General features: G+C 51.4%; 43 non-coding genes across 43 annotated transcripts; 15 read left to right on the top strand and 28 right to left on the bottom strand.

The window, feature by feature from the left end:
* The first annotated feature begins 138 nt into the window (after nucleotides 1-138).
* On the top strand, nucleotides 139-211 carry Trnar-acg. Its single transcript has one exon. It is a non-coding gene; the product is annotated as a tRNA-Arg (tRNA).
* Nucleotides 212-790: 579 nt separating this feature from the next.
* Trnad-guc lies at nucleotides 791-862 on the bottom strand. Its single transcript has one exon. It is a non-coding gene; the product is annotated as a tRNA-Asp (tRNA).
* A 112-nt stretch (nucleotides 863-974) lies between these two features.
* Trnai-uau lies at nucleotides 975-1,066 on the bottom strand. The gene is given in 2 exon segments: nucleotides 975-1,010; nucleotides 1,029-1,066. It is a non-coding gene; the product is annotated as a tRNA-Ile (tRNA).
* A 445-nt stretch (nucleotides 1,067-1,511) lies between these two features.
* Trnar-acg lies at nucleotides 1,512-1,584 on the top strand. Its single transcript has one exon. It is a non-coding gene; the product is annotated as a tRNA-Arg (tRNA).
* A 6,329-nt stretch (nucleotides 1,585-7,913) lies between these two features.
* Trnad-guc lies at nucleotides 7,914-7,985 on the bottom strand. The gene has a single exon. It is a non-coding gene; the product is annotated as a tRNA-Asp (tRNA).
* A 112-nt stretch (nucleotides 7,986-8,097) lies between these two features.
* On the bottom strand, nucleotides 8,098-8,189 carry Trnai-uau. Its single transcript is given in 2 exon segments — nucleotides 8,098-8,133; nucleotides 8,152-8,189. It is a non-coding gene; the product is annotated as a tRNA-Ile (tRNA).
* A 445-nt stretch (nucleotides 8,190-8,634) lies between these two features.
* Nucleotides 8,635-8,707, top strand: Trnar-acg. The gene has a single exon. It is a non-coding gene; the product is annotated as a tRNA-Arg (tRNA).
* Nucleotides 8,708-9,286: 579 nt separating this feature from the next.
* Nucleotides 9,287-9,358, bottom strand: Trnad-guc. Its single transcript has one exon. It is a non-coding gene; the product is annotated as a tRNA-Asp (tRNA).
* Nucleotides 9,359-9,470: 112 nt separating this feature from the next.
* Trnai-uau lies at nucleotides 9,471-9,562 on the bottom strand. The gene is given in 2 exon segments: nucleotides 9,471-9,506; nucleotides 9,525-9,562. It is a non-coding gene; the product is annotated as a tRNA-Ile (tRNA).
* A 445-nt stretch (nucleotides 9,563-10,007) lies between these two features.
* On the top strand, nucleotides 10,008-10,080 carry Trnar-acg. Its single transcript has one exon. It is a non-coding gene; the product is annotated as a tRNA-Arg (tRNA).
* A 579-nt stretch (nucleotides 10,081-10,659) lies between these two features.
* On the bottom strand, nucleotides 10,660-10,731 carry Trnad-guc. The gene has a single exon. It is a non-coding gene; the product is annotated as a tRNA-Asp (tRNA).
* Nucleotides 10,732-10,843: 112 nt separating this feature from the next.
* Nucleotides 10,844-10,935, bottom strand: Trnai-uau. The gene is given in 2 exon segments: nucleotides 10,844-10,879; nucleotides 10,898-10,935. It is a non-coding gene; the product is annotated as a tRNA-Ile (tRNA).
* A 445-nt stretch (nucleotides 10,936-11,380) lies between these two features.
* On the top strand, nucleotides 11,381-11,453 carry Trnar-acg. The gene has a single exon. It is a non-coding gene; the product is annotated as a tRNA-Arg (tRNA).
* A 579-nt stretch (nucleotides 11,454-12,032) lies between these two features.
* Trnad-guc lies at nucleotides 12,033-12,104 on the bottom strand. Its single transcript has one exon. It is a non-coding gene; the product is annotated as a tRNA-Asp (tRNA).
* A 112-nt stretch (nucleotides 12,105-12,216) lies between these two features.
* On the bottom strand, nucleotides 12,217-12,308 carry Trnai-uau. The gene is given in 2 exon segments: nucleotides 12,217-12,252; nucleotides 12,271-12,308. It is a non-coding gene; the product is annotated as a tRNA-Ile (tRNA).
* A 445-nt stretch (nucleotides 12,309-12,753) lies between these two features.
* Trnar-acg lies at nucleotides 12,754-12,826 on the top strand. Its single transcript has one exon. It is a non-coding gene; the product is annotated as a tRNA-Arg (tRNA).
* Nucleotides 12,827-13,405: 579 nt separating this feature from the next.
* Nucleotides 13,406-13,477, bottom strand: Trnad-guc. The gene has a single exon. It is a non-coding gene; the product is annotated as a tRNA-Asp (tRNA).
* Nucleotides 13,478-13,589: 112 nt separating this feature from the next.
* Trnai-uau lies at nucleotides 13,590-13,681 on the bottom strand. Its single transcript is given in 2 exon segments — nucleotides 13,590-13,625; nucleotides 13,644-13,681. It is a non-coding gene; the product is annotated as a tRNA-Ile (tRNA).
* A 445-nt stretch (nucleotides 13,682-14,126) lies between these two features.
* Nucleotides 14,127-14,199, top strand: Trnar-acg. Its single transcript has one exon. It is a non-coding gene; the product is annotated as a tRNA-Arg (tRNA).
* Nucleotides 14,200-14,778: 579 nt separating this feature from the next.
* Trnad-guc lies at nucleotides 14,779-14,850 on the bottom strand. The gene has a single exon. It is a non-coding gene; the product is annotated as a tRNA-Asp (tRNA).
* A 112-nt stretch (nucleotides 14,851-14,962) lies between these two features.
* On the bottom strand, nucleotides 14,963-15,054 carry Trnai-uau. The gene is given in 2 exon segments: nucleotides 14,963-14,998; nucleotides 15,017-15,054. It is a non-coding gene; the product is annotated as a tRNA-Ile (tRNA).
* Nucleotides 15,055-15,499: 445 nt separating this feature from the next.
* On the top strand, nucleotides 15,500-15,572 carry Trnar-acg. The gene has a single exon. It is a non-coding gene; the product is annotated as a tRNA-Arg (tRNA).
* Nucleotides 15,573-16,151: 579 nt separating this feature from the next.
* On the bottom strand, nucleotides 16,152-16,223 carry Trnad-guc. The gene has a single exon. It is a non-coding gene; the product is annotated as a tRNA-Asp (tRNA).
* A 112-nt stretch (nucleotides 16,224-16,335) lies between these two features.
* Nucleotides 16,336-16,427, bottom strand: Trnai-uau. Its single transcript is given in 2 exon segments — nucleotides 16,336-16,371; nucleotides 16,390-16,427. It is a non-coding gene; the product is annotated as a tRNA-Ile (tRNA).
* Nucleotides 16,428-16,872: 445 nt separating this feature from the next.
* On the top strand, nucleotides 16,873-16,945 carry Trnar-acg. Its single transcript has one exon. It is a non-coding gene; the product is annotated as a tRNA-Arg (tRNA).
* Nucleotides 16,946-17,524: 579 nt separating this feature from the next.
* On the bottom strand, nucleotides 17,525-17,596 carry Trnad-guc. The gene has a single exon. It is a non-coding gene; the product is annotated as a tRNA-Asp (tRNA).
* Nucleotides 17,597-17,708: 112 nt separating this feature from the next.
* Trnai-uau lies at nucleotides 17,709-17,800 on the bottom strand. Its single transcript is given in 2 exon segments — nucleotides 17,709-17,744; nucleotides 17,763-17,800. It is a non-coding gene; the product is annotated as a tRNA-Ile (tRNA).
* Nucleotides 17,801-18,245: 445 nt separating this feature from the next.
* Trnar-acg lies at nucleotides 18,246-18,318 on the top strand. The gene has a single exon. It is a non-coding gene; the product is annotated as a tRNA-Arg (tRNA).
* Nucleotides 18,319-18,897: 579 nt separating this feature from the next.
* Trnad-guc lies at nucleotides 18,898-18,969 on the bottom strand. The gene has a single exon. It is a non-coding gene; the product is annotated as a tRNA-Asp (tRNA).
* Nucleotides 18,970-19,081: 112 nt separating this feature from the next.
* Nucleotides 19,082-19,173, bottom strand: Trnai-uau. The gene is given in 2 exon segments: nucleotides 19,082-19,117; nucleotides 19,136-19,173. It is a non-coding gene; the product is annotated as a tRNA-Ile (tRNA).
* Nucleotides 19,174-19,618: 445 nt separating this feature from the next.
* On the top strand, nucleotides 19,619-19,691 carry Trnar-acg. The gene has a single exon. It is a non-coding gene; the product is annotated as a tRNA-Arg (tRNA).
* Nucleotides 19,692-20,270: 579 nt separating this feature from the next.
* Nucleotides 20,271-20,342, bottom strand: Trnad-guc. The gene has a single exon. It is a non-coding gene; the product is annotated as a tRNA-Asp (tRNA).
* Nucleotides 20,343-20,454: 112 nt separating this feature from the next.
* On the bottom strand, nucleotides 20,455-20,546 carry Trnai-uau. The gene is given in 2 exon segments: nucleotides 20,455-20,490; nucleotides 20,509-20,546. It is a non-coding gene; the product is annotated as a tRNA-Ile (tRNA).
* Nucleotides 20,547-20,991: 445 nt separating this feature from the next.
* Trnar-acg lies at nucleotides 20,992-21,064 on the top strand. Its single transcript has one exon. It is a non-coding gene; the product is annotated as a tRNA-Arg (tRNA).
* Nucleotides 21,065-21,643: 579 nt separating this feature from the next.
* On the bottom strand, nucleotides 21,644-21,715 carry Trnad-guc. The gene has a single exon. It is a non-coding gene; the product is annotated as a tRNA-Asp (tRNA).
* Nucleotides 21,716-21,827: 112 nt separating this feature from the next.
* Nucleotides 21,828-21,919, bottom strand: Trnai-uau. The gene is given in 2 exon segments: nucleotides 21,828-21,863; nucleotides 21,882-21,919. It is a non-coding gene; the product is annotated as a tRNA-Ile (tRNA).
* A 445-nt stretch (nucleotides 21,920-22,364) lies between these two features.
* On the top strand, nucleotides 22,365-22,437 carry Trnar-acg. The gene has a single exon. It is a non-coding gene; the product is annotated as a tRNA-Arg (tRNA).
* Nucleotides 22,438-23,016: 579 nt separating this feature from the next.
* On the bottom strand, nucleotides 23,017-23,088 carry Trnad-guc. Its single transcript has one exon. It is a non-coding gene; the product is annotated as a tRNA-Asp (tRNA).
* Nucleotides 23,089-23,200: 112 nt separating this feature from the next.
* Nucleotides 23,201-23,292, bottom strand: Trnai-uau. The gene is given in 2 exon segments: nucleotides 23,201-23,236; nucleotides 23,255-23,292. It is a non-coding gene; the product is annotated as a tRNA-Ile (tRNA).
* Nucleotides 23,293-23,737: 445 nt separating this feature from the next.
* Trnar-acg lies at nucleotides 23,738-23,810 on the top strand. The gene has a single exon. It is a non-coding gene; the product is annotated as a tRNA-Arg (tRNA).
* Nucleotides 23,811-24,389: 579 nt separating this feature from the next.
* Nucleotides 24,390-24,461, bottom strand: Trnad-guc. Its single transcript has one exon. It is a non-coding gene; the product is annotated as a tRNA-Asp (tRNA).
* A 112-nt stretch (nucleotides 24,462-24,573) lies between these two features.
* Trnai-uau lies at nucleotides 24,574-24,665 on the bottom strand. The gene is given in 2 exon segments: nucleotides 24,574-24,609; nucleotides 24,628-24,665. It is a non-coding gene; the product is annotated as a tRNA-Ile (tRNA).
* Nucleotides 24,666-25,110: 445 nt separating this feature from the next.
* Trnar-acg lies at nucleotides 25,111-25,183 on the top strand. Its single transcript has one exon. It is a non-coding gene; the product is annotated as a tRNA-Arg (tRNA).
* The last annotated feature ends 477 nt before the right edge of the window (nucleotides 25,184-25,660 follow it).

Consider the following 25,660-nt stretch of genomic DNA (forward strand, 5'->3'; position numbering starts at 1 on the left):
GGTGGCAGCTCCCTGCAGAGTGCGGAAGACCAGAGTGGCCGCGCCGCCGTTGTCAGTGGATGACATGCAATTGCCGAGCCACGGAGAACACGTTGCTTTGCGATGTGCACCCGCCTCGTAGCAGAAAACGCGAACAGTGGCCCTGTGGCGCAACGGATAACGCGTCTGACTACGCATCAGAAGATTCCAGGTTCGAATCCTGGCAGGGTCGGCATTTTGTTAGTTGCGGGCGCGTAGCTAGGCAGTGCATTCGAATGTCTCCACCTTCGTGGAGTGCAATGTTAATCCTGAGCATCTCGCAGCTGCATCTCGAGACGATCGCGGTAAATATCGCTTCGTGCAAGCGTCAGCGTAGCGTCAGTCGAGCAAAGTCGAGACAAGTCAAGCTGGGAGATGCTACACAGTTAATTAAACGGTAGGCGACGCAGACAACGCTTTTCCAAGTGTCCCATGTCACGCACCGAAGAGCGCGCTTCTCTCGGCACAGCAGAGTGGCGCAGTGGAAGCGTGCTGGGCCCATAACCCAGAGGTCCGTGGATCGAAACCACGCTCTGCTAAAATTATTCTTTTTCTTGGGTGCTTCGAGCTCGATCATTAATCTTGGGGTGCGCTGATTCAGCGTCGACAGCAAACCCTGTGAGTTGTGAAACGACGACGTCGTGTGCAGAATACGAGAAACACTTCCTAAGACGCAGACTTTCTTACGATTTTTTAGCAATTACATTCCTTGATCACAACGGTAATGCTTTTTCGGGCCACACGTGCAACCTTCGCGATATAAAAATCGCACCTCCCCGGCGGGGAATCGAACCCCGGTCTCCCGCGTGACAGGCGGGGATACTAACCACTATACTACCGAGGAACACGCAGTCGTTGACTACAGTGCACGCACATTTATGGTCTCTCAGGTACGTGATGCATCTCAAATCTAGCGTCCCGATGCTTCCATAGTCAGCTGCTACGAAATAAAAGTATGCCCCAGGTGAGGCTCGAACTCACAACCCCGGCATTGCTCACGGCTACTGCCTTATAAGTACCGTGCGCTAACCAATTGCGCCACTGGGGCTACAGCAGAGTGCTTACAGTTAGCGGTATTCACTTTGATGCCAACCTGTTGTGGCTACAGACCCGTCATACGACCGTCACCTGCGGCCATACTACGACTTTAGCACCTGTCTACGAATGCTTCATACGATTCTTGTTTTATATGCTACACTTACAAGCATGTCAACCGCTTGTCATCAGCGAAAAAATGCAAAAAAACGGGCGCCTTGCATTCCGCTACCTGTCCAACAGCGACGGCAGATGTGTGGCAAGCTCTAAGCTGTGCAGGCGCTCCGTGGCCGAGCAGCAGGAGGAGAGATGCCTTCCTTGGTGGCAGCTCCCTGCAGAGTGCGGAAGACCAGAGTGGCCGCGCCGCCGTTGTCAGTGGATGACATGCAATTGCCGAGCCACGGAGAACACGTTGCTTTGCGATGTGCACCCGCCTCGTAGCAGAAAACGCGAACAGTGGCCCTGTGGCGCAACGGATAACGCGTCTGACTACGCATCAGAAGATTCCAGGTTCGAATCCTGGCAGGGTCGGCATTTTGTTAGTTGCGGGCGCGTAGCTAGGCAGTGCATTCGAATGTCTCCACCTTCGTGGAGTGCAATGTTAATCCTGAGCATCTCGCAGCTGCATCTCGAGACGATCGCGGTAAATATCGCTTCGTGCAAGCGTCAGCGTAGCGTCAGTCGAGCAAAGTCGAGACAAGTCAAGCTGGGAGATGCTACACAGTTAATTAAACGGTAGGCGACGCAGACAACGCTTTTCCAAGTGTCCCATGTCACGCACCGAAGAGCGCGCTTCTCTCGGCACAGCAGAGTGGCGCAGTGGAAGCGTGCTGGGCCCATAACCCAGAGGTCAGTTCCGCTTGAGACGCGACAGCGATCGGACGTGCTGTGTATTCGATCCGCCGTTTCCCTCGGGTTGTGACTATTTACTTTCTGTGTGTGACGTTCCTTTGTCTTCTTTTCTTCGTTGTTTCGTCGACTTAGTGTTTGTGTTGTGTCTTGTGTTGCCTAGCGGCTTTTGCCGCGTTAATTAAGTGTTATGGCTTCCCGGTTGTTTCCGCGGAAGTGTACTCTCAGTTTTCAGTTTAACAAGGCCACTAGGAATGTTCAACCAACTTCGTTGGAAATTCACGAATGGATTGTGGATACGATTGGCATTACATCGGACCAGGTACATACGGCGTATTTTGACACAGAACTTTACTGCTTTTTTGTGAAATTGTTGAACCCGGTTTTGCTAGATAAGATTTTACTTAAACATGGTGAGCAAGTGTCGTTCCGTCATAGAGATGGTTCTGTTAGCAGTGTTACTGTTTCAAATGCGGAAATTACGTATACCACAGTTCGGGTTTATAATTTACCCCCTGAAGTTGAAAACAGTTATCTCAAGGAAGCTTTGCTTGGTTATGGTACCGTTCGATCAATTCGACATGAACGTTGGTCTGCACAACATAAGCTACAATGTTATAATGGTATCAGATCGGTTGAAATGCATATTAAGTCGAATATACCGTCCCATCTGGTTGTATGTGGTTATCGTGTTCATCTTACTTATGAGGGGCAAGTTGGTACGTGTTTTCTATGTAATGAAAATGGTCATGTTCGTGCTAATTGCCCTAAGCGGGTGTTTGTGCTTAAAAATGGGCTAGCACAACGCCGCAAATTAACGGTTGCCGATCTTGTGCCAGCAGCTTCCTCCCCTGTCTCGTGTCAGCCTCCTGCAGTAGATTGTTCACAACGGGTGACACCTTCCTCTGATGCAGGTTTTCCCCCGTTACCCACTCGCCCAGATGTATCGGCTGCTTCTACACCGATCCCGTCTGTTTCCAATAACAAACGCCGTCGTGCTAGTGATACCGGTAGCACTGATGACGAAGCTGCTGTTTCGCAGCCGGTTAGCGAATCTGACGAGAGAATTCCGGAATCTCCCTTGCTTGTTTTGGATTCTGTTCCCACTGTGTCTCCTGCTTTGCCTGATGACGTCAAACCTGGTGCCACGCTGTCGGCGCAAGAGCCCCAACATTCGGTCGAGGTGGTGTTGACATCCCTCCCGACACAGGCATCACAACATGTTGACGACACTTCGGTGCAGACAGCTGTTTGTCGGAAAATCGCTTCTAGAACTGCGCGCTCCGCTTCAGCGGATTCCAAACCTATCTCTCCACCTCCTACACTGCCAATACCTACACCTTCTGATGCCGGTGCCGATGTTCCTGATGCAGTTTTCCCCTTGCTTGCTCCTTCTTCAGATTCCTCTCGCCCTGCTAATCCTTCGGATGCCTTGGTTGACGTGCCTGATCTCGAACCCCCCACTCCACCTGCTCTTGACTCTGGTGTGCATCAGATACGCCGTCGGGTGAAAGTGCCCCCCAATCTTCACGCGGTGCGGAAAAAACACAAGCATGCAAAGGATGACTCTGATTCCGTTGATTCCGGGCAATCACCCTCTGCCATGTCTGATGTTGATGATCTGGATGTAGTTGCTTCTAATGTGGTGTAATTAGGGTTCATTTTCCCTTTTTTGGTTGATGTTGCAGGCGTACACGTTTATTACCTTAAATATAAATAGCATTCAATCTGCTCTGAAGTTAGCGTCTCTGCAGCAGTTCATTTATGACTCTGCAGCTGATGTTGTTTTCCTGCAGGAAGTCTCCGTTGCACACCTGTTTGTTCCTGGCTTTCGCACTATTATAAATTTTGTGCCTGAGTTTTCCACAGGTACTGCCTTACTAATTCGTGACGGTATCCCCGTTACCGAAATTGAGCTCTTAGACTCGGGAAGGGGTATTGGTTGTCGGTTATTTGACACAACCTTGGTTAATATTTACGCCCCCTCTGGTTCCAGCAAACGGCAGGAAAGGTCTCGTTTTTATAAAGAGGATCTGATTTATCTTTTACGCAAAAATCCTGCGACTTTGATATTGGGGGGTGATTTTAATTGTGTATTACAAGCTAAGGACCAATCCCCTCATTTTAATTATTGTTTCGAGCTACATTCTCTTGTACGTCAACTACGACTACGCGATGCGTGGGAGGTTAAACACCCCACTTTAGTTAAATTTACATTTTTTACTGCCACGTCAAGTAGTCGCCTGGACCGATTGTATATTTCTGATCCCCTTAGTGTTTCTGTTTTAAATGTAGATGTAATTCCAGCCAGTTTTACGGATCATTGTGCCCTTGCGGTTATAATTAATTTGGAACGTCAGCCTCTTAAACTTTATCGGCCACTGTGGAAATTAAATGTCTCCTTGCTCGATGACCCTGACATCGAACCTCTAATACAGACGGCGTGGGACATGTGTTTACGTTCTCTGCGATACTATCCGTCTAAGCTTCACTGGTGGATCCACTGTGCGAAGCCAAAACTACGTCGCACTTTAATGTCCTACAGTTATAATAGAGCGCGAGATCTGAAACTGACTTTTGAGTATTATTATTCGGTGCTTCGCGAACTTTATGATACTTCTCGAATGACATGTGCCCACCTTTCTGAGGTTCGGAAAATTAAAGCCAAGCTCCTTAGTATTAAACGGCTTCAGATGGAAGGATTGAAGATTAAATCTAAGCCGCCGTCCACCTTAGCACATGAAATGACTTCCATGTACCATCTGTTTCGTCACCACAAGAACCGTCGACGTGTATTGATTGACGGCCTTATGGCAGCTGATGGTCGCCGGCTTACCTTACAGAATCAAATAACCCATGAACTTACCTGCTACTATGAGACCTTATATGCTGTGGCTGATTCTGATCCGCTTGATGTTGACGAGATTTCAACTGCTATCCCATCAGTTTTAACAGAGGACCATAATATGGAATTTTTAGCTCCTTTTACTGCAGACGAAATTTCAGCTTTCATTGCTTGTTCACCATCTCACAAATCTCCTGGTCCGGATGGCCTTCCTAAGGAGTTTTTTGTTCGCTTTTGGACTATTATAGGGCCGGTTTTTACGGATATAGTAAATGAAATTTTGAATGGTGGCACAATTCCAGCCGATTTCAAGAGAGGTACGGTTGTCCTGATACCGAAATCTGCTGGTTTGAAGACAGCTAGTGACTTTCGTCCTTTAACCCTTTTAAATTTTGATTATAAGACGGCTGCTAGGGCTGTTAATGCACGTCTATCCTTCTTGCTTACACCTGTGATAACTCCTTGTCAAAGCTGCTTTCCGGGGCGCTCCATCTTGACGCCTCTGGCGGGGTATCGTGATATTGTGTCGATTGTCGCTGTCACCAATATTTCCTGTGCGCTTTTATTTGTTGATTTTAGTAAGGCTTTTGATCGTGTGTCCCATTCGTTTTTAGAGCTTCTGCTGCGCCGACTCGGTTTTAATGAAAAGGCGCTGCTGGTTCTTAAGAATATGACGACTGGCATTTCTGCTAAGATTGACATTAATGGACAGCTGACGAAGGTCATTGATATTAAACGTGGCGTCCCGCAAGGTAGCCCTTTATCCATGACCCTTTATGCTCTCTCCCTTCAACCACTCCTCACACGTCTCAACTCGACACTTCGTGGTCTTACGATCTCTGGGGTTACCCAGACAGCAACAGCTTATGCTGATGATTTGGTTGTTTTGCTTCGTTCCTCCGCAGAAGTGCCGCCGTTGAAAATGGAACTGGATAAATTTTCTGCGGCCTCAGGTTCTCGTATCAACCCCCGTAAAAGCAAACTCCTGAATTTGCGGGGCTTTGAACATGTGGTTGTTCCGTGGGTTACGGCTGTTGAACATCATACACATTTAGGTATCTATCTTGAACGGTGTCCTCTTCGTATGGCTGCGAAAAATTGGCAAGTGGCCATTTCCAAGCTTCAAGGTGTTTTATTCGAACACTCATGGCGTTCGATATCGATACTGCAAAAAAAGCATGTATTAGACACTTATGTTTTATGTAAAGTATATTACGTTGCTCAGTTGTTTCCGCTTCCCAGAATGCAGGGTGCAAAAATGGTCCAGCTTATTAACAGATATATTTGGCGGGGGCACATTTTTAAATTACGTTGTGATGTTCTTACGAAGCCGCGACTTGAGGGCGGCTTGTCGTTCACCGATGTCCGTGTCAAGGCTGCTGCCCTTTATGTTAAGCGCACCCTCCATCTTTTATTTTCTGAGTCCCCGACTGTTACTTCGCGATTATTCCATGTCGTTCGTCCTGCGAGCTTGTCACCGCCTATTAACGTAGGGCCTCTAAATGCGAAGCTACGGCATGTTCGGGACTTCTACATTGAGATTAGTTATCTGGATCTCCACTTCCAACGTAGTCCTGTTTTTACTACGCGAACACTGCTTGACAAATGGCACAGGTCTTCTTCTTCCATCCCGATTGTTTTACAATATCCCCGTTTTCATTGGCGTCACATATGGACGAATATCAGCTTACCCGTTCATTCCGCAGCTGTTGCCTCCCTATGGTATAAGGTAGTTAATCAGCTGATTCCTACGAACGAACGACTTCATCGTATAGGTTTAAGTGTCACTCCGCTTTGTCAAACGTGTGGTTGTATTGATACACTCCCACACCGATTTACCTGCGCTGACCGTCTTCGCATGTGGTACTGGCTGCGCCGACAATTGGCGTTACTCACCAGAAGCTCGGAATCAGCTTTTACAACTGATATTCTCTGCTGGCCGGACACGGTTTTTTATCCCCGGACAAAGAACAACACCATTATGTGGCTTCTTGGCCGTTACATTTTTGCAGTGGTTGATGGTGATGGTATTTCCGATTTTATTTCGTTTACTGGTTACATGCTTCATGAGTACTGGACGCAACAATCTTTCCCACATTTTAAGAGGGACTTTGCGAATATGCTCAGTATTGTTTTCGAAAAGCAGGGGATTGGATAAGTTTCCACTTCTATTGCTCGCTCCTGCGCCAGTTGCATTAATGGCGCCGGTATAGGGGGATACTGATCTCACTTCATGATAGGGGAGACATTCACGCTAGCTCTTAGTTACTTTGCCTTCCTGCCAAGCTTTCACCTGTTTAGTTAGACAACGCATAAATAAGCCCCGTGTCCACATATCAGTATCATGCGACTCCGAACCAAAGACAATTACTACGTCCTGGTGCCACTGTGCTTCGGTGCAGGGAGGAGGAGACGTCATGGCCAGGCCTCGGGATTCGACCCCTGCCCAACGCGCCTCCACCGAGCTGCACTGGGTCATTAAAATGGTTTAACACAAAGACAAAAAAAATGGATAAAAAAAAAATGGATTAAAAAAAAAAAAAAAAAAAAGTGGCTAGGATACCTGGCTCTCACCCAGGAAAAAACAAATATCAAAAAAAAAAAAAAAAAAAGTGGTTAAGGCGTTGGACAATAAAAAAAAAAAAAAAAAAAAAAAAAGGGGTATGATTCCTGCTTTGGGTACAGGAGGTCCCGGGTTCAATTCCCGGACAGGCCCTACTTTTCACTTTCGCGACAACCCAGCACTACGATAAACTTGCGAGTCTCTGAAAGTAAGCCATGCAGCAGGAGAAACTTCATGTCGGGCCACCGGCCCATGAGACTCTCAGGTGCGTCTTAGGGAAAGCAATCTACGTGGCAGGATTAAGCCGTCTTCAAAAAAAAAAAAAAAAAAAAAAAAAAAGAGGTCCGTGGATCGAAACCACGCTCTGCTAAAATTATTCTTTTTCTTGGGTGCTTCGAGCTCGATCATTAATCTTGGGGTGCGCTGATTCAGCGTCGACAGCAAACCCTGTGAGTTGTGAAACGACGACGTCGTGTGCAGAATACGAGAAACACTTCCTAAGACGCAGACTTTCTTACGATTTTTTAGCAATTACATTCCTTGATCACAACGGTAATGCTTTTTCGGGCCACACGTGCAACCTTCGCGATATAAAAATCGCACCTCCCCGGCGGGGAATCGAACCCCGGTCTCCCGCGTGACAGGCGGGGATACTAACCACTATACTACCGAGGAACACGCAGTCGTTGACTACAGTGCACGCACATTTATGGTCTCTCAGGTACGTGATGCATCTCAAATCTAGCGTCCCGATGCTTCCATAGTCAGCTGCTACGAAATAAAAGTATGCCCCAGGTGAGGCTCGAACTCACAACCCCGGCATTGCTCACGGCTACTGCCTTATAAGTACCGTGCGCTAACCAATTGCGCCACTGGGGCTACAGCAGAGTGCTTACAGTTAGCGGTATTCACTTTGATGCCAACCTGTTGTGGCTACAGACCCGTCATACGACCGTCACCTGCGGCCATACTACGACTTTAGCACCTGTCTACGAATGCTTCATACGATTCTTGTTTTATATGCTACACTTACAAGCATGTCAACCGCTTGTCATCAGCGAAAAAATGCAAAAAAACGGGCGCCTTGCATTCCGCTACCTGTCCAACAGCGACGGCAGATGTGTGGCAAGCTCTAAGCTGTGCAGGCGCTCCGTGGCCGAGCAGCAGGAGGAGAGATGCCTTCCTTGGTGGCAGCTCCCTGCAGAGTGCGGAAGACCAGAGTGGCCGCGCCGCCGTTGTCAGTGGATGACATGCAATTGCCGAGCCACGGAGAACACGTTGCTTTGCGATGTGCACCCGCCTCGTAGCAGAAAACGCGAACAGTGGCCCTGTGGCGCAACGGATAACGCGTCTGACTACGCATCAGAAGATTCCAGGTTCGAATCCTGGCAGGGTCGGCATTTTGTTAGTTGCGGGCGCGTAGCTAGGCAGTGCATTCGAATGTCTCCACCTTCGTGGAGTGCAATGTTAATCCTGAGCATCTCGCAGCTGCATCTCGAGACGATCGCGGTAAATATCGCTTCGTGCAAGCGTCAGCGTAGCGTCAGTCGAGCAAAGTCGAGACAAGTCAAGCTGGGAGATGCTACACAGTTAATTAAACGGTAGGCGACGCAGACAACGCTTTTCCAAGTGTCCCATGTCACGCACCGAAGAGCGCGCTTCTCTCGGCACAGCAGAGTGGCGCAGTGGAAGCGTGCTGGGCCCATAACCCAGAGGTCCGTGGATCGAAACCACGCTCTGCTAAAATTATTCTTTTTCTTGGGTGCTTCGAGCTCGATCATTAATCTTGGGGTGCGCTGATTCAGCGTCGACAGCAAACCCTGTGAGTTGTGAAACGACGACGTCGTGTGCAGAATACGAGAAACACTTCCTAAGACGCAGACTTTCTTACGATTTTTTAGCAATTACATTCCTTGATCACAACGGTAATGCTTTTTCGGGCCACACGTGCAACCTTCGCGATATAAAAATCGCACCTCCCCGGCGGGGAATCGAACCCCGGTCTCCCGCGTGACAGGCGGGGATACTAACCACTATACTACCGAGGAACACGCAGTCGTTGACTACAGTGCACGCACATTTATGGTCTCTCAGGTACGTGATGCATCTCAAATCTAGCGTCCCGATGCTTCCATAGTCAGCTGCTACGAAATAAAAGTATGCCCCAGGTGAGGCTCGAACTCACAACCCCGGCATTGCTCACGGCTACTGCCTTATAAGTACCGTGCGCTAACCAATTGCGCCACTGGGGCTACAGCAGAGTGCTTACAGTTAGCGGTATTCACTTTGATGCCAACCTGTTGTGGCTACAGACCCGTCATACGACCGTCACCTGCGGCCATACTACGACTTTAGCACCTGTCTACGAATGCTTCATACGATTCTTGTTTTATATGCTACACTTACAAGCATGTCAACCGCTTGTCATCAGCGAAAAAATGCAAAAAAACGGGCGCCTTGCATTCCGCTACCTGTCCAACAGCGACGGCAGATGTGTGGCAAGCTCTAAGCTGTGCAGGCGCTCCGTGGCCGAGCAGCAGGAGGAGAGATGCCTTCCTTGGTGGCAGCTCCCTGCAGAGTGCGGAAGACCAGAGTGGCCGCGCCGCCGTTGTCAGTGGATGACATGCAATTGCCGAGCCACGGAGAACACGTTGCTTTGCGATGTGCACCCGCCTCGTAGCAGAAAACGCGAACAGTGGCCCTGTGGCGCAACGGATAACGCGTCTGACTACGCATCAGAAGATTCCAGGTTCGAATCCTGGCAGGGTCGGCATTTTGTTAGTTGCGGGCGCGTAGCTAGGCAGTGCATTCGAATGTCTCCACCTTCGTGGAGTGCAATGTTAATCCTGAGCATCTCGCAGCTGCATCTCGAGACGATCGCGGTAAATATCGCTTCGTGCAAGCGTCAGCGTAGCGTCAGTCGAGCAAAGTCGAGACAAGTCAAGCTGGGAGATGCTACACAGTTAATTAAACGGTAGGCGACGCAGACAACGCTTTTCCAAGTGTCCCATGTCACGCACCGAAGAGCGCGCTTCTCTCGGCACAGCAGAGTGGCGCAGTGGAAGCGTGCTGGGCCCATAACCCAGAGGTCCGTGGATCGAAACCACGCTCTGCTAAAATTATTCTTTTTCTTGGGTGCTTCGAGCTCGATCATTAATCTTGGGGTGCGCTGATTCAGCGTCGACAGCAAACCCTGTGAGTTGTGAAACGACGACGTCGTGTGCAGAATACGAGAAACACTTCCTAAGACGCAGACTTTCTTACGATTTTTTAGCAATTACATTCCTTGATCACAACGGTAATGCTTTTTCGGGCCACACGTGCAACCTTCGCGATATAAAAATCGCACCTCCCCGGCGGGGAATCGAACCCCGGTCTCCCGCGTGACAGGCGGGGATACTAACCACTATACTACCGAGGAACACGCAGTCGTTGACTACAGTGCACGCACATTTATGGTCTCTCAGGTACGTGATGCATCTCAAATCTAGCGTCCCGATGCTTCCATAGTCAGCTGCTACGAAATAAAAGTATGCCCCAGGTGAGGCTCGAACTCACAACCCCGGCATTGCTCACGGCTACTGCCTTATAAGTACCGTGCGCTAACCAATTGCGCCACTGGGGCTACAGCAGAGTGCTTACAGTTAGCGGTATTCACTTTGATGCCAACCTGTTGTGGCTACAGACCCGTCATACGACCGTCACCTGCGGCCATACTACGACTTTAGCACCTGTCTACGAATGCTTCATACGATTCTTGTTTTATATGCTACACTTACAAGCATGTCAACCGCTTGTCATCAGCGAAAAAATGCAAAAAAACGGGCGCCTTGCATTCCGCTACCTGTCCAACAGCGACGGCAGATGTGTGGCAAGCTCTAAGCTGTGCAGGCGCTCCGTGGCCGAGCAGCAGGAGGAGAGATGCCTTCCTTGGTGGCAGCTCCCTGCAGAGTGCGGAAGACCAGAGTGGCCGCGCCGCCGTTGTCAGTGGATGACATGCAATTGCCGAGCCACGGAGAACACGTTGCTTTGCGATGTGCACCCGCCTCGTAGCAGAAAACGCGAACAGTGGCCCTGTGGCGCAACGGATAACGCGTCTGACTACGCATCAGAAGATTCCAGGTTCGAATCCTGGCAGGGTCGGCATTTTGTTAGTTGCGGGCGCGTAGCTAGGCAGTGCATTCGAATGTCTCCACCTTCGTGGAGTGCAATGTTAATCCTGAGCATCTCGCAGCTGCATCTCGAGACGATCGCGGTAAATATCGCTTCGTGCAAGCGTCAGCGTAGCGTCAGTCGAGCAAAGTCGAGACAAGTCAAGCTGGGAGATGCTACACAGTTAATTAAACGGTAGGCGACGCAGACAACGCTTTTCCAAGTGTCCCATGTCACGCACCGAAGAGCGCGCTTCTCTCGGCACAGCAGAGTGGCGCAGTGGAAGCGTGCTGGGCCCATAACCCAGAGGTCTGTGGATCGAAACCACGCTCTGCTAAAATTATTCTTTTTCTTGGGTGCTTCGAGCTCGATCATTAATCTTGGGGTGCGCTGATTCAGCGTCGACAGCAAACCCTGTGAGTTGTGAAACGACGACGTCGTGTGCAGAATACGAGAAACACTTCCTAAGACGCAGACTTTCTTACGATTTTTTAGCAATTACATTCCTTGATCACAACGGTAATGCTTTTTCGGGCCACACGTGCAACCTTCGCGATATAAAAATCGCACCTCCCCGGCGGGGAATCGAACCCCGGTCTCCCGCGTGACAGGCGGGGATACTAACCACTATACTACCGAGGAACACGCAGTCGTTGACTACAGTGCACGCACATTTATGGTCTCTCAGGTACGTGATGCATCTCAAATCTAGCGTCCCGATGCTTCCATAGTCAGCTGCTACGAAATAAAAGTATGCCCCAGGTGAGGCTCGAACTCACAACCCCGGCATTGCTCACGGCTACTGCCTTATAAGTACCGTGCGCTAACCAATTGCGCCACTGGGGCTACAGCAGAGTGCTTACAGTTAGCGGTATTCACTTTGATGCCAACCTGTTGTGGCTACAGACCCGTCATACGACCGTCACCTGCGGCCATACTACGACTTTAGCACCTGTCTACGAATGCTTCATACGATTCTTGTTTTATATGCTACACTTACAAGCATGTCAACCGCTTGTCATCAGCGAAAAAATGCAAAAAAACGGGCGCCTTGCATTCCGCTACCTGTCCAACAGCGACGGCAGATGTGTGGCAAGCTCTAAGCTGTGCAGGCGCTCCGTGGCCGAGCAGCAGGAGGAGAGATGCCTTCCTTGGTGGCAGCTCCCTGCAGAGTGCGGAAGACCAGAGTGGCCGCGCCGCCGTTGTCAGTGGATGACATGCAATTGCCGAGCCACGGAGAACACGTTGCTTTGCGATGTGCACCCGCCTCGTAGCAGAAAACGCGAACAGTGGCCCTGTGGCGCAACGGATAACGCGTCTGACTACGCATCAGAAGATTCCAGGTTCGAATCCTGGCAGGGTCGGCATTTTGTTAGTTGCGGGCGCGTAGCTAGGCAGTGCATTCGAATGTCTCCACCTTCGTGGAGTGCAATGTTAATCCTGAGCATCTCGCAGCTGCATCTCGAGACGATCGCGGTAAATATCGCTTCGTGCAAGCGTCAGCGTAGCGTCAGTCGAGCAAAGTCGAGACAAGTCAAGCTGGGAGATGCTACACAGTTAATTAAACGGTAGGCGACGCAGACAACGCTTTTCCAAGTGTCCCATGTCACGCACCGAAGAGCGCGCTTCTCTCGGCACAGCAGAGTGGCGCAGTGGAAGCGTGCTGGGCCCATAACCCAGAGGTCCGTGGATCGAAACCACGCTCTGCTAAAATTATTCTTTTTCTTGGGTGCTTCGAGCTCGATCATTAATCTTGGGGTGCGCTGATTCAGCGTCGACAGCAAACCCTGTGAGTTGTGAAACGACGACGTCGTGTGCAGAATACGAGAAACACTTCCTAAGACGCAGACTTTCTTACGATTTTTTAGCAATTACATTCCTTGATCACAACGGTAATGCTTTTTCGGGCCACACGTGCAACCTTCGCGATATAAAAATCGCACCTCCCCGGCGGGGAATCGAACCCCGGTCTCCCGCGTGACAGGCGGGGATACTAACCACTATACTACCGAGGAACACGCAGTCGTTGACTACAGTGCACGCACATTTATGGTCTCTCAGGTACGTCATGCATATCAAATCTAGCGTCCCGATGCTTCCATAGTCAGCTGCTACGAAATAAAAGTATGCCCCAGGTGAGGCTCGAACTCACAACCCCGGCATTGCTCACGGCTACTGCCTTATAAGTACCGTGCGCTAACCAATTGCGCCACTGGGGCTACAGCAGAGTGCTTACAGTTAGCGGTATTCACTTTGATGCCAACCTGTTGTGGCTACAGACCCGTCATACGACCGTCACCTGCGGCCATACTACGACTTTAGCACCTGTCTACGAATGCTTCATACGATTCTTGTTTTATATGCTACACTTACAAGCATGTCAACCGCTTGTCATCAGCGAAAAAATGCAAAAAAACGGGCGCCTTGCATTCCGCTACCTGTCCAACAGCGACGGCAGATGTGTGGCAAGCTCTAAGCTGTGCAGGCGCTCCGTGGCCGAGCAGCAGGAGGAGAGATGCCTTCCTTGGTGGCAGCTCCCTGCAGAGTGCGGAAGACCAGAGTGGCCGCGCCGCCGTTGTCAGTGGATGACATGCAATTGCCGAGCCACGGAGAACACGTTGCTTTGCGATGTGCACCCGCCTCGTAGCAGAAAACGCGAACAGTGGCCCTGTGGCGCAACGGATAACGCGTCTGACTACGCATCAGAAGATTCCAGGTTCGAATCCTGGCAGGGTCGGCATTTTGTTAGTTGCGGGCGCGTAGCTAGGCAGTGCATTCGAATGTCTCCACCTTCGTGGAGTGCAATGTTAATCCTGAGCATCTCGCAGCTGCATCTCGAGACGATCGCGGTAAATATCGCTTCGTGCAAGCGTCAGCGTGGCGTCAGTCGAGCAAAGTCGAGACAAGTCAAGCTGGGAGATGCTACACAGTTAATTAAACGGTAGGCGACGCAGACAACGCTTTTCCAAGTGTCCCATGTCACGCACCGAAGAGCGCGCTTCTCTCGGCACAGCAGAGTGGCGCAGTGGAAGCGTGCTGGGCCCATAACCCAGAGGTCCGTGGATCGAAACCACGCTCTGCTAAAATTATTCTTTTTCTTGGGTGCTTCGAGCTCGATCATTAATCTTGGGGTGCGCTGATTCAGCGTCGACAGCAAACCCTGTGAGTTGTGAAACGACGACGTCGTGTGCAGAATACGAGAAACACTTCCTAAGACGCAGACTTTCTTACGATTTTTTAGCAATTACATTCCTTGATCACAACGGTAATGCTTTTTCGGGCCACACGTGCAACCTTCGCGATATAAAAATCGCACCTCCCCGGCGGGGAATCGAACCCCGGTCTCCCGCGTGACAGGCGGGGATACTAACCACTATACTACCGAGGAACACGCAGTCGTTGACTACAGTGCACGCACATTTATGGTCTCTCAGGTACGTGATGCATCTCAAATCTAGCGTCCCGATGCTTCCATAGTCAGCTGCTACGAAATAAAAGTATGCCCCAGGTGAGGCTCGAACTCACAACCCCGGCATTGCTCACGGCTACTGCCTTATAAGTACCGTGCGCTAACCAATTGCGCCACTGGGGCTACAGCAGAGTGCTTACAGTTAGCGGTATTCACTTTGATGCCAACCTGTTGTGGCTACAGACCCGTCATACGACCGTCACCTGCGGCCATACTACGACTTTAGCACCTGTCTACGAATGCTTCATACGATTCTTGTTTTATATGCTACACTTACAAGCATGTCAACCGCTTGTCATCAGCGAAAAAATGCAAAAAAACGGGCGCCTTGCATTCCGCTACCTGTCCAACAGCGACGGCAGATGTGTGGCAAGCTCTAAGCTGTGCAGGCGCTCCGTGGCCGAGCAGCAGGAGGAGAGATGCCTTCCTTGGTGGCAGCTCCCTGCAGAGTGCGGAAGACCAGAGTGGCCGCGCCGCCGTTGTCAGTGGATGACATGCAATTGCCGAGCCACGGAGAACACGTTGCTTTGCGATGTGCACCCGCCTCGTAGCAGAAAACGCGAACAGTGGCCCTGTGGCGCAACGGATAACGCGTCTGACTACGCATCAGAAGATTCCAGGTTCGAATCCTGGCAGGGTCGGCATTTTGTTAGTTGCGGGCGCGTAGCTAGGCAGTGCATTCGAATGTCTCCACCTTCGTGGAGTGCAATGTTAATCCTGAGCATCTCGCAGCTGCATCTCGAGACGATCGCGGTAAATATCGCTTCGTGCAAGCGTCAGCGTAGCGTCAGTCGAGCAAAGTCGAGACAAGTCAAGCTGGGAGATGCTACACAGTTAATTAAACGGTAGGCGACGCAGACAACGCTTTTCCAAGTGTCCCATGTCACGCACCGAAGAGCGCGCTTCTCTCGGCACAGCAGAGTGGCGCAGTGGAAGCGTGCTGGGCCCATAACCCAGAGGTCCGTGGATCGAAACCACGCTCTGCTAAAATTATTCTTTTTCTTGGGTGCTTCGAGCTCGATCATTAATCTTGGGGTGCGCTGATTCAGCGTCGACAGCAAACCCTGTGAGTTGTGAAACGACGACGTCGTGTGCAGAATACGAGAAACACTTCCTAAGACGCAGACTTTCTTACGATTTTTTAGCAATTACATTCCTTGATCACAACGGTAATGCTTTTTCGGGCCACACGTGCAACCTTCGCGATATAAAAATCGCACCTCCCCGGCGGGGAATCGAACCCCGGTCTCCCGCGTGACAGGCGGGGATACTAACCACTATACTACCGAGGAACACGCAGTCGTTGACTACAGTGCACGCACATTTATGGTCTCTCAGGTACGTGATGCATCTCAAATCTAGCGTCCCGATGCTTCCATAGTCAGCTGCTACGAAATAAAAGTATGCCCCAGGTGAGGCTCGAACTCACAACCCCGGCATTGCTCACGGCTACTGCCTTATAAGTACCGTGCGCTAACCAATTGCGCCACTGGGGCTACAGCAGAGTGCTTACAGTTAGCGGTATTCACTTTGATGCCAACCTGTTGTGGCTACAGACCCGTCATACGACCGTCACCTGCGGCCATACTACGACTTTAGCACCTGTCTACGAATGCTTCATACGATTCTTGTTTTATATGCTACACTTACAAGCATGTCAACCGCTTGTCATCAGCGAAAAAATGCAAAAAAACGGGCGCCTTGCATTCCGCTACCTGTCCAACAGCGACGGCAGATGTGTGGCAAGCTCTAAGCTGTGCAGGCGCTCCGTGGCCGAGCAGCAGGAGGAGAGATGCCTTCCTTGGTGGCAGCTCCCTGCAGAGTGCGGAAGACCAGAGTGGCCGCGCCGCCGTTGTCAGTGGATGACATGCAATTGCCGAGCCACGGAGAACACGTTGCTTTGCGATGTGCACCCGCCTCGTAGCAGAAAACGCGAACAGTGGCCCTGTGGCGCAACGGATAACGCGTCTGACTACGCATCAGAAGATTCCAGGTTCGAATCCTGGCAGGGTCGGCATTTTGTTAGTTGCGGGCGCGTAGCTAGGCAGTGCATTCGAATGTCTCCACCTTCGTGGAGTGCAATGTTAATCCTGAGCATCTCGCAGCTGCATCTCGAGACGATCGCGGTAAATATCGCTTCGTGCAAGCGTCAGCGTAGCGTCAGTCGAGCAAAGTCGAGACAAGTCAAGCTGGGAGATGCTACACAGTTAATTAAACGGTAGGCGACGCAGACAACGCTTTTCCAAGTGTCCCATGTCACGCACCGAAGAGCGCGCTTCTCTCGGCACAGCAGAGTGGCGCAGTGGAAGCGTGCTGGGCCCATAACCCAGAGGTCTGTGGATCGAAACCACGCTCTGCTAAAATTATTCTTTTTCTTGGGTGCTTCGAGCTCGATCATTAATCTTGGGGTGCGCTGATTCAGCGTCGACAGCAAACCCTGTGAGTTGTGAAACGACGACGTCGTGTGCAGAATACGAGAAACACTTCCTAAGACGCAGACTTTCTTACGATTTTTTAGCAATTACATTCCTTGATCACAACGGTAATGCTTTTTCGGGCCACACGTGCAACCTTCGCGATATAAAAATCGCACCTCCCCGGCGGGGAATCGAACCCCGGTCTCCCGCGTGACAGGCGGGGATACTAACCACTATACTACCGAGGAACACGCAGTCGTTGACTACAGTGCACGCACATTTATGGTCTCTCAGGTACGTGATGCATCTCAAATCTAGCGTCCCGATGCTTCCATAGTCAGCTGCTACGAAATAAAAGTATGCCCCAGGTGAGGCTCGAACTCACAACCCCGGCATTGCTCACGGCTACTGCCTTATAAGTACCGTGCGCTAACCAATTGCGCCACTGGGGCTACAGCAGAGTGCTTACAGTTAGCGGTATTCACTTTGATGCCAACCTGTTGTGGCTACAGACCCGTCATACGACCGTCACCTGCGGCCATACTACGACTTTAGCACCTGTCTACGAATGCTTCATACGATTCTTGTTTTATATGCTACACTTACAAGCATGTCAACCGCTTGTCATCAGCGAAAAAATGCAAAAAAACGGGCGCCTTGCATTCCGCTACCTGTCCAACAGCGACGGCAGATGTGTGGCAAGCTCTAAGCTGTGCAGGCGCTCCGTGGCCGAGCAGCAGGAGGAGAGATGCCTTCCTTGGTGGCAGCTCCCTGCAGAGTGCGGAAGACCAGAGTGGCCGCGCCGCCGTTGTCAGTGGATGACATGCAATTGCCGAGCCACGGAGAACACGTTGCTTTGCGATGTGCACCCGCCTCGTAGCAGAAAACGCGAACAGTGGCCCTGTGGCGCAACGGATAACGCGTCTGACTACGCATCAGAAGATTCCAGGTTCGAATCCTGGCAGGGTCGGCATTTTGTTAGTTGCGGGCGCGTAGCTAGGCAGTGCATTCGAATGTCTCCACCTTCGTGGAGTGCAATGTTAATCCTGAGCATCTCGCAGCTGCATCTCGAGACGATCGCGGTAAATATCGCTTCGTGCAAGCGTCAGCGTAGCGTCAGTCGAGCAAAGTCGAGACAAGTCAAGCTGGGAGATGCTACACAGTTAATTAAACGGTAGGCGACGCAGACAACGCTTTTCCAAGTGTCCCATGTCACGCACCGAAGAGCGCGCTTCTCTCGGCACAGCAGAGTGGCGCAGTGGAAGCGTGCTGGGCCCATAACCCAGAGGTCCGTGGATCGAAACCACGCTCTGCTAAAATTATTCTTTTTCTTGGGTGCTTCGAGCTCGATCATTAATCTTGGGGTGCGCTGATTCAGCGTCGACAGCAAACCCTGTGAGTTGTGAAACGACGACGTCGTGTGCAGAATACGAGAAACACTTCCTAAGACGCAGACTTTCTTACGATTTTTTAGCAATTACATTCCTTGATCACAACGGTAATGCTTTTTCGGGCCACACGTGCAACCTTCGCGATATAAAAATCGCACCTCCCCGGCGGGGAATCGAACCCCGGTCTCCCGCGTGACAGGCGGGGATACTAACCACTATACTACCGAGGAACACGCAGTCGTTGACTACAGTGCACGCACATTTATGGTCTCTCAGGTACGTCATGCATCTCAAATCTAGCGTCCCGATGCTTCCATAGTCAGCTGCTACGAAATAAAAGTATGCCCCAGGTGAGGCTCGAACTCACAACCCCGGCATTGCTCACGGCTACTGCCTTATAAGTACCGTGCGCTAACCAATTGCGCCACTGGGGCTACAGCAGAGTGCTTACAGTTAGCGGTATTCACTTTGATGCCAACCTGTTGTGGCTACAGACCCGTCATACGACCGTCACCTGCGGCCATACTACGACTTTAGCACCTGTCTACGAATGCTTCATACGATTCTTGTTTTATATGCTACACTTACAAGCATGTCAACCGCTTGTCATCAGCGAAAAAATGCAAAAAAACGGGCGCCTTGCATTCCGCTACCTGTCCAACAGCGACGGCAGATGTGTGGCAAGCTCTAAGCTGTGCAGGCGCTCCGTGGCCGAGCAGCAGGAGGAGAGATGCCTTCCTTGGTGGCAGCTCCCTGCAGAGTGCGGAAGACCAGAGTGGCCGCGCCGCCGTTGTCAGTGGATGACATGCAATTGCCGAGCCACGGAGAACACGTTGCTTTGCGATGTGCACCCGCCTCGTAGCAGAAAACGCGAACAGTGGCCCTGTGGCGCAACGGATAACGCGTCTGACTACGCATCAGAAGATTCCAGGTTCGAATCCTGGCAGGGTCGGCATTTTGTTAGTTGCGGGCGCGTAGCTAGGCAGTGCATTCGAATGTCTCCACCTTCGTGGAGTGCAATGTTAATCCTGAGCATCTCGCAGCTGCATCTCGAGACGATCGCGGTAAATATCGCTTCGTGCAAGCGTCAGCGTAGCGTCAGTCGAGCAAAGTCGAGACAAGTCAAGCTGGGAGATGCTACACAGTTAATTAAACGGTAGGCGACGCAGACAACGCTTTTCCAAGTGTCCCATGTCACGCACCGAAGAGCGCGCTTCTCTCGGCACAGCAGAGTGGCGCAGTGGAAGCGTGCTGGGCCCATAACCCAGAGGTCCGTGGATCGAAACCACGCTCTGCTAAAATTATTCTTTTTCTTGGGTGCTTCGAGCTCGATCATTAATCTTGGGGTGCGCTGATTCAGCGTCGACAGCAAACCCTGTGAGTTGTGAAACGACGACGTCGTGTGCAGAATACGAGAAACACTTCCTAAGACGCAGACTTTCTTACGATTTTTTAGCAATTACATTCCTTGATCACAACGGTAATGCTTTTTCGGGCCACACGTGCAACCTTCGCGATATAAAAATCGCACCTCCCCGGCGGGGAATCGAACCCCGGTCTCCCGCGTGACAGGCGGGGATACTAACCACTATACTACCGAGGAACACGCAGTCGTTGACTACAGTGCACGCACATTTATGGTCTCTCAGGTACGTGATGCATCTCAAATCTAGCGTCCCGATGCTTCCATAGTCAGCTGCTACGAAATAAAAGTATGCCCCAGGTGAGGCTCGAACTCACAACCCCGGCATTGCTCACGGCTACTGCCTTATAAGTACCGTGCGCTAACCAATTGCGCCACTGGGGCTACAGCAGAGTGCTTACAGTTAGCGGTATTCACTTTGATGCCAACCTGTTGTGGCTACAGACCCGTCATACGACCGTCACCTGCGGCCATACTACGACTTTAGCACCTGTCTACGAATGCTTCATACGATTCTTGTTTTATATGCTACACTTACAAGCATGTCAACCGCTTGTCATCAGCGAAAAAATGCAAAAAAACGGGCGCCTTGCATTCCGCTACCTGTCCAACAGCGACGGCAGATGTGTGGCAAGCTCTAAGCTGTGCAGGCGCTCCGTGGCCGAGCAGCAGGAGGAGAGATGCCTTCCTTGGTGGCAGCTCCCTGCAGAGTGCGGAAGACCAGAGTGGCCGCGCCGCCGTTGTCAGTGGATGACATGCAATTGCCGAGCCACGGAGAACACGTTGCTTTGCGATGTGCACCCGCCTCGTAGCAGAAAACGCGAACAGTGGCCCTGTGGCGCAACGGATAACGCGTCTGACTACGCATCAGAAGATTCCAGGTTCGAATCCTGGCAGGGTCGGCATTTTGTTAGTTGCGGGCGCGTAGCTAGGCAGTGCATTCGAATGTCTCCACCTTCGTGGAGTGCAATGTTAATCCTGAGCATCTCGCAGCTGCATCTCGAGACGATCGCGGTAAATATCGCTTCGTGCAAGCGTCAGCGTAGCGTCAGTCGAGCAAAGTCGAGACAAGTCAAGCTGGGAGATGCTACACAGTTAATTAAACGGTAGGCGACGCAGACAACGCTTTTCCAAGTGTCCCATGTCACGCACCGAAGAGCGCGCTTCTCTCGGCACAGCAGAGTGGCGCAGTGGAAGCGTGCTGGGCCCATAACCCAGAGGTCCGTGGATCGAAACCACGCTCTGCTAAAATTATTCTTTTTCTTGGGTGCTTCGAGCTCGATCATTAATCTTGGGGTGCGCTGATTCAGCGTCGACAGCAAACCCTGTGAGTTGTGAAACGACGACGTCGTGTGCAGAATACGAGAAACACTTCCTAAGACGCAGACTTTCTTACGATTTTTTAGCAATTACATTCCTTGATCACAACGGTAATGCTTTTTCGGGCCACACGTGCAACCTTCGCGATATAAAAATCGCACCTCCCCGGCGGGGAATCGAACCCCGGTCTCCCGCGTGACAGGCGGGGATACTAACCACTATACTACCGAGGAACACGCAGTCGTTGACTACAGTGCACGCACATTTATGGTCTCTCAGGTACGTGATGCATCTCAAATCTAGCGTCCCGATGCTTCCATAGTCAGCTGCTACGAAATAAAAGTATGCCCCAGGTGAGGCTCGAACTCACAACCCCGGCATTGCTCACGGCTACTGCCTTATAAGTACCGTGCGCTAACCAATTGCGCCACTGGGGCTACAGGAGAGTGCTTACAGTTAGCGGTATTCACTTTGATGCCAACCTGTTGTGGCTACAGACCCGTCATACGACCGTCACCTGCGGCCATACTACGACTTTAGCACCTGTCTACGAATGCTTCATACGATTCTTGTTTTATATGCTACACTTACAAGCATGTCAACCGCTTGTCATCAGCGAAAAAATGCAAAAAAACGGGCGCCTTGCATTCCGCTACCTGTCCAACAGCGACGGCAGATGTGTGGCAAGCTCTAATCTGTGCAGGCGCTCCGTGGCCGAGCAGCAGGAGGAGAGATGCCTTCCTTGGTGGCAGCTCCCTGCAGAGTGCGGAAGACCAGAGTGGCCGCGCCGCCGTTGTCAGTGGATGACATGCAATTGCCGAGCCACGGAGAACACGTTGCTTTGCGATGTGCACCCGCCTCGTAGCAGAAAACGCGAACAGTGGCCCTGTGGCGCAACGGATAACGCGTCTGACTACGCATCAGAAGATTCCAGGTTCGAATCCTGGCAGGGTCGGCATTTTGTTAGTTGCGGGCGCGTAGCTAGGCAGTGCATTCGAATGTCTCCACCTTCGTGGAGTGCAATGTTAATCCTGAGCATCTCGCAGCTGCATCTCGAGACGATCGCGGTAAATATCGCTTCGTGCAAGCGTCAGCGTAGCGTCAGTCGAGCAAAGTCGAGACAAGTCAAGCTGGGAGATGCTACACAGTTAATTAAACGGTAGGCGACGCAGACAACGCTTTTCCAAGTGTCCCATGTCACGCACCGAAGAGCGCGCTTCTCTCGGCACAGCAGAGTGGCGCAGTGGAAGCGTGCTGGGCCCATAACCCAGAGGTCCGTGGATCGAAACCACGCTCTGCTAAAATTATTCTTTTTCTTGGGTGCTTCGAGCTCGATCATTAATCTTGGGGTGCGCTGATTCAGCGTCGACAGCAAACCCTGTGAGTTGTGAAACGACGACGTCGTGTGCAGAATACGAGAAACACTTCCTAAGACGCAGACTTTCTTACGATTTTTTAGCAATTACATTCCTTGATCACAACGGTAATGCTTTTTCGGGCCACACGTGCAACCTTCGCGATATAAAAATCGCACCTCCCCGGCGGGGAATCGAACCCCGGTCTCCCGCGTGACAGGCGGGGATACTAACCACTATACTACCGAGGAACACGCAGTCGTTGACTACAGTGCACGCACATTTATGGTCTCTCAGGTACGTGATGCATCTCAAATCTAGCGTCCCGATGCTTCCATAGTCAGCTGCTACGAAATAAAAGTATGCCCCAGGTGAGGCTCGAACTCACAACCCCGGCATTGCTCACGGCTACTGCCTTATAAGTACCGTGCGCTAACCAATTGCGCCACTGGGGCTACAGCAGAGTGCTTACAGTTAGCGGTATTCACTTTGATGCCAACCTGTTGTGGCTACAGACCCGTCATACGACCGTCACCTGCGGCCATACTACGACTTTAGCACCTGTCTACGAATGCTTCATACGATTCTTGTTTTATATGCTACACTTACAAGCATGTCAACCGCTTGTCATCAGCGAAAAAATGCAAAAAAACGGGCGCCTTGCATTCCGCTACCTGTCCAACAGCGACGGCAGATGTGTGGCAAGCTCTAAGCTGTGCAGGCGCTCCGTGGCCGAGCAGCAGGAGGAGAGGTGCCTTCCTTGGTGGCAGCTCCCTGCAGAGTGCGGAAGACCAGAGTGGCCGCGCCGCCGTTGTCAGTGGATGACATGCAATTGCCGAGCCACGGAGAACACGTTGCTTTGCGATGTGCACCCGCCTCGTAGCAGAAAACGCGAACAGTGGCCCTGTGGCGCAACGGATAACGCGTCTGACTACGCATCAGAAGATTCCAGGTTCGAATCCTGGCAGGGTCGGCATTTTGTTAGTTGCGGGCGCGTAGCTAGGCAGTGCATTCGAATGTCTCCACCTTCGTGGAGTGCAATGTTAATCCTGAGCATCTCGCAGCTGCATCTCGAGACGATCGCGGTAAATATCGCTTCGTGCAAGCGTCAGCGTAGCGTCAGTCGAGCAAAGTCGAGACAAGTCAAGCTGGGAGATGCTACACAGTTAATTAAACGGTAGGCGACGCAGACAACGCTTTTCCAAGTGTCCCATGTCACGCACCGAAGAGCGCGCTTCTCTCGGCACAGCAGAGTGGCGCAGTGGAAGCGTGCTGGGCCCATAACCCAGAGGTCCGTGGATCGAAACCACGCTCTGCTAAAATTATTCTTTTTCTTGGGTGCTTCGAGCTCGATCATTAATCTTGGGGTGCGCTGATTCAGCGTCGACAGCAAACCCTGTGAGTTGTGAAACGACGACGTCGTGTGCAGAATACGAGAAACACTTCCTAAGACGCAGACTTTCTTACGGTTTTTTAGCAATTACTTTCCTTGATCACATCGGTAATGCTTTTTCGGGCCACACGTGCAACCTTCGCGATATAAAAATCGCACCTCCCCGGCGGGGAATCGAACCCCGGTCTCCCGCGTGACAGGCGGGGATACTAACCACTATACTACCGAGGAACACGCAGTCGTTGACTACAGTGCACGCACATTTATGGTCTCTCAGGTACGTGATGCATCTCAAATCTAGCGTCCCGATGCTTCCATAGTCAGCTGCTACGAAATAAAAGTATGCCCCAGGTGAGGCTCGAACTCACAACCCCGGCATTGCTCACGGCTACTGCCTTATAAGTACCGTGCGCTAACCAATTGCGCCACTGGGGCTACAGCAGAGTGCTTACAGTTAGCGGTATTCACTTTGATGCCAACCTGTTGTGGCTACAGACCCGTCATACGACCGTCACCTGCGGCCATACTACGACTTTAGCACCTGTCTACGAATGCTTCATACGATTCTTGTTTTATATGCTACACTTACAAGCATGTCAACCGCTTGTCATCAGCGAAAAAATGCAAAAAAACGGGCGCCTTGCATTCCGCTACCTGTCCAACAGCGACGGCAGATGTGTGGCAAGCTCTAAGCTGTGCAGGCGCTCCGTGGCCGAGCAGCAGGAGGAGAGGTGCCTTCCTTGGTGGCAGCTCCCTGCAGAGTGCGGAAGACCAGAGTGGCCGCGCCGCCGTTGTCAGTGGATGACATGCAATTGCCGAGCCACGGAGAACACGTTGCTTTGCGATGTGCACCCGCCTCGTAGCAGAAAACGCGAACAGTGGCCCTGTGGCGCAACGGATAACGCGTCTGACTACGCATCAGAAGATTCCAGGTTCGAATCCTGGCAGGGTCGGCATTTTGTTAGTTGCGGGCGCGTAGCTAGGCAGTGCATTCGAATGTCTCCACCTTCGTGGAGTGCAATGTTAATCCTGAGCATCTCGCAGCTGCATCTCGAGACGATCGCGGTAAATATCGCTTCGTGCAAGCGTCAGCGTAGCGTCAGTCGAGCAAAGTCGAGACAAGTCAAGCTGGGAGATGCTACACAGTTAATTAAACGGTAGGCGACGCAGACAACGCTTTTCCAAGTGTCCCATGTCACGCACCGAAGAGCGCGCTTCTCTCGGCACAGCAGAGTGGCGCAGTGGAAGCGTGCTGGGCCCATAACCCAGAGGTCCGTGGATCGAAACCACGCTCTGCTAAAATTATTCTTTTTCTTGGGTGCTTCGAGCTCGATCATTAATCTTGGGGTGCGCTGATTCAGCGTCGACAGCAAACCCTGTGAGTTGTGAAACGACGACGTCGTGTGCAGAATACGAGAAACACTTCCTAA

This window comes from Schistocerca piceifrons, unplaced genomic scaffold, assembly GCF_021461385.2.
Source record: "Schistocerca piceifrons isolate TAMUIC-IGC-003096 unplaced genomic scaffold, iqSchPice1.1 HiC_scaffold_442, whole genome shotgun sequence".
NCBI classification, from domain to species: domain Eukaryota; kingdom Metazoa; phylum Arthropoda; class Insecta; order Orthoptera; family Acrididae; genus Schistocerca; species Schistocerca piceifrons.